Source organism: Neopelma chrysocephalum, unplaced genomic scaffold, assembly GCF_003984885.1.
Source record: "Neopelma chrysocephalum unplaced genomic scaffold, ASM398488v2 Primary Assembly neopelma1_75, whole genome shotgun sequence".
Lineage (NCBI taxonomy): Eukaryota > Metazoa > Chordata > Aves > Passeriformes > Pipridae > Neopelma > Neopelma chrysocephalum.
In genome coordinates, this window is record NW_020897736.1 from 14,327,863 (window position 1) to 14,332,191 (window position 4,329).

Sequence of the window (4,329 nt, forward strand, 5' to 3'; positions counted from 1 at the left end):
GCTCCTGCTTCCTTATTCAAAATTCCCTTTGTTCCCTCTGCCTGTGCCGGTCCTTCCCGTGTGATGTCGGGATCTGAAGGACAGGCAGCTCCCTTCTCAGCTGCCTCCTTTAGAACCCCTTCAATGCTGGAGTCCCTCCTTCCTGCTCAGCCCTTACACGACTCGGCTCCTTTGTTCTGCTTCCCTTCAGCCCGGTCCCTGTTCCATTAGAGGAATCCAGAGTACAAAGCTCCCTCCCCGTGCCTCGCTTCCTTTCCCTCCTCCCTCCTCCCCGCAGCATCCTCTGTCATTACATCCTCTCCGCTGCTCTACAGCTGTTCCCAAACTCCCCTCCAGCATCCCAATCGCGGAGCTGCAAATCAGTCCAGCGCCAGGGACGCGCACGGAGCTGGAATTTGCGCAGAGCCGGAGGGATTTTTGCCCGGGCGCTCGGCAGCGGCGGGATGTGGTGGATAAGGCTGACTCCCAGCGGCTCCCGGGCTCGGCCGGAGCTCCCTCCTTTCCCTCTCCAGGATGGATTGCAGGAGCACTCAGCTCCCGGCTGTGGAGATTTTTATCCCTCCCTTCCAGCTGCTGCAGCTCCGAGGGCCGGTGTTGGGTTACGGCTCCCCAGATAACGCGTTTGGAGTGGGGCTCCTGCAGGAAATCCCTGCAAAACCAGCTGGCATTGGCTGCTCCTGGATGGATCATTGGATTCTCGTGCAGGGTGGGCTCAGGGCTTGGCTTTGGTTCCCTGCCTGAAAACTCAGAGGTGCTCACGGCCGGGCTCCAAAGGCTCTCAGGCACGAGCAGAGCCCCACGTGCCCATTCCCGGCGGGAAGTGAGCACTTTTCCACCAGCAGCCCCAGTTACCCCCCCAGTTGTCCCGCTGGAAATCTCGTGGACACTCTTGTGGTGTCACTCACCAGGCAGGAACCTCATTTTTCCTGCTCTGGGCTTGATCCCATATTTAAAGCGTCCCTTGAAGAGATGTAGGACTTCTTTGGTGCCCTTTTAATATCCATGATTTGATCCCTCAAGGCAACTCCATTTTCTTTGCTTTCCCAATGATCGAGTAAACACTGGATAATGAGGGCATTTTGGATTACCTGCAGGCAGGGGAAAACTAGGGCATTGTTCAGCCTGGAGAAGAGAAGGTTTCAGGGAGACCTGAGAGCCCCTTCCAGGGCCTAAAGGGGCTCCAGGAGAGCTGAAGAGGGACTGGGGACAAGGGATGGAGGGACAGGACACAGGGAATGGCTTCCCACTGCCAGAGGGCAGGGTTAGGTGGGATATTGGGAAGGAATTCCTGTCTGTGAGGGTGGGTAGGCCCTGGCCCAGGTTTCCCAGAGAAGCTGTGGCTGCCCCTGGATCCCTGGAAGTGCCCAAGGCCAGGTTGGATGGATCTGATGCCAGAACCACATCATAGAACCAAAGAATATCCTGGGTTGGAAGGGACCCACAAGGATCATCGAGTCCAACTCCAGGCCCTGCACAGGACATCCCAAAACTCCCAGCAGGGCAGCCCTGGCCAGGCTGGTGGCCTTGGCTCCGAGGGAAAAACCTTCATCTCCCTGAGCCAGCGGTGATAGAAACACTCTTATAAACACCCTGGAGGCTTGTTGGGTTGTTGGGGTTTTTTTAAGGAATAGTAACTCATGTCCCATCTCCCACTGGAGATGCGTCTCCAGCACAGCCAGACAGCTGCAAAAAAACCTAAAAAACCTCCCAGGCTCTTTCCCCTCACAGCCATCGGGGCTGGTGGTGGGGCTGGCCCCAGGGACGGCGTGTTCCTGCTCACCTGATTTATTATCCCTGCTCCCACACACAGACGAGCATTCTTCCCGGGAAGAAAAGCTGGAGACAGTCCCTTGGAAACAGCCGAGTGTTTGTCTGTGCTTTCATTCCTCAGAGCAGAGGGAGAAAGGGAAAAAAATACAGCAGGGAGAGCTTGAAAAATCCGAGCAATCAGAGGCACTTCCAGGGCTGGACGACAACAAGGATTCAGGGCTTCTGTCGGGGAAGGCTGGGCTGGAGACCTGAGGAGTTCTGCACATTCCAAAAAACAAACAGCAGACTCATCCTTGGGGGTTTGTTTGCGGAATTGCAGAGATGGAAGAGACCCAACTCATCTGTCTGTTCCCTCCAGGGCAGAGCAGGGTTTCTCCCTGAGGGGGTTATTTTTAGCACTCTGTTGAGCAGAGTTTTCAGCATCTCATGACAGGGGGGTTTCTTTTCCAGGGATTTAGAGGTAGGAATGATAAATCAGGTTCTGCCGAAAGAAGGCTTGACCCAGAGATGAAATGAGGATCAGAGTGGTGCTGTCAGTTCAGAAATGTTTGCTGGTGTGTTTTCCTCTCTCTCTAACAGGTTTCTGTGTCTCTCCATAGCGAGCCCTGCCTGGGAAGGAAGGAGGCAACGGAGCCCCAGCTCTCCAGGGATCTTTGTTCTTACAGAGAAGAATAAATGTGACAATTGCTCTGGAAGAAGCTTCACACGGGCATCCCACATCCCAGGAGATGTCATACACCCTTGGATGACTGGCACCTGTCCCCAGGCTCAGCAGGCAGAGGTAAGTTGTGCGATGGCCACACACTGCTGTGGGGCATGGGGATGACCCTACACTGCTATGGGATGTGGGGATGACCCTACACTGCTATGGGATGTGGGGATGACCCTACACTGCTGTGGGATGTGGGAATGACCCTACACTGCTGTGGGATGTGGGGATGACCCTACACTGCTATGGGATGTGGGGATGGCCACACACTGTCCCAGGACATTGTCACAGCTGCCATGGGACATCACCATGACCACGCTCTGCCACAGGACATTGCAAGGGCCACGCACTGTCCTGGGACACTGTGAGGGCCACACACTTCCATGGAACATGGGGATGGCCATGTGGTGCCATGTGACATCACAGTGGCCATGCACTGCCACGGGACATTCCAAGGATCACACACTGCCACAGGACATTCCAAGGGTCACACACTGCCACAGGACATGGTGATGGCCAAAGTCCCAAGCAGGCTTAGGCCATGCTGCCGAATGGTCTTGGCACAACCACTCCCCAAGCTGCCTCCCTGTGGGATTCAGGACATCCCTCCCCTGTTTTCCTCACCCTTTCCCCCCGCAGCCCTGAGCAGGAGGGGTTCTGTCCGTATGAAGTCAGCCTGGGCTGTGTTCCCCCCCTGGGGGCACCTGTGTGAGCGAGAGGTTTGGTTTTACTCTGCTGCACTTTGCCCAAAAACGTTGCCTTAACATTATCACAGGGTAAGTCAACAAATCTGCAAAAATCTGCCCATTTTCCCCACTTTTCTTGCACCTTTGGAGACAAAGCTCCAGCTGTGCCGCTAAGTTGCGGTGATTTATTGGTGGGCTGAGGAGCTGGGTTTAAATCCGGCATCTTTGGGATGCTGGCAGCCTTGCTTCCTATAAATCTTAACCAGTATTTCTAAGCCCTTTTATGCCAGCTGCTTTCATGTATCCAGAGCCTTTTCCGTGCAGTAGCCTATGAAAATATTGAACTGATGCCCAGAGCAACACCAGGATATGAAGGGGAAAACTTTAAGATGTTTTGCAACTATTTTTTTTTTTCACAGAACCTGCCAAATCTTAATTTTTCCAGTTTACAAGTAAGAGCCTCTAAACCATCTGTTTGCTGTCAACTGATGTTTGTTTGGAGAGGGATTTTATTATTTTTTTCCATCTCGCACTCCTGTTCTTACAACTAGTTTACTGAACTCCATAAATGTCAGCTCTCACAGTTGTTTTGTGAGCCAGTTATGATTTAGGATTTAATCAAAATTGAGCAGTCAGTGTCTTTAATCAATAGGAATGGAGATCAAAAACAAAGGAATGGGGACTGAGGAATGAAACATTTAATGTGCCCCCACCGCCTTTGAAAGCGCCTGATTTGCACCATAATGGCAACCAGGGATCGTTAGAACAACCCTTAAAGAAACCCACCCAACCTCCAAAAACTACTCCTTGTGTTTTTTTAAAGATGAAAAGGGTGAAGGCAATTTAAGGCTTAAAAGCAATTCCAACCTTTTATCTCATTAAATATTAAAAATGAAGCTGCGGCGGCGGCTCCGGGGCCGCAGGAGCTCCTGGCACAGGGACGGGCTGTGGGAGCCCCAGGAACCCTTTGCTCACCCTGGTTTGGTCTGTGGGGATGTTGTGGGGTGTTGCTCCATGCTTTTCATGGATTTTGGCATTGCCATGGTCCGGAATGGGCAGCCCTGAGGTCACACATGGATTTAGTGTGGGAATAAATGCCGGGGGTGGGAAGTGCAGCCAGATTTCCCCCTGGCACTACTCCATTCCTCCATCCCCCCAACCCTC

General features: G+C 53.0%; 1 long non-coding RNA gene across 1 annotated transcript; it reads left to right on the forward strand.

Annotated features, from left to right (window-relative positions):
- Positions 1-2,078: 2,078 nt before the first annotated feature.
- On the forward strand, positions 2,079-4,070 carry LOC113970027. The gene is made up of 3 exons (XR_003535031.1): positions 2,079-2,230; positions 2,370-2,551; positions 3,585-4,070. It is a non-coding gene; the product is annotated as an uncharacterized LOC113970027 (long non-coding RNA).
- The last annotated feature ends 259 nt before the right edge of the window (positions 4,071-4,329 follow it).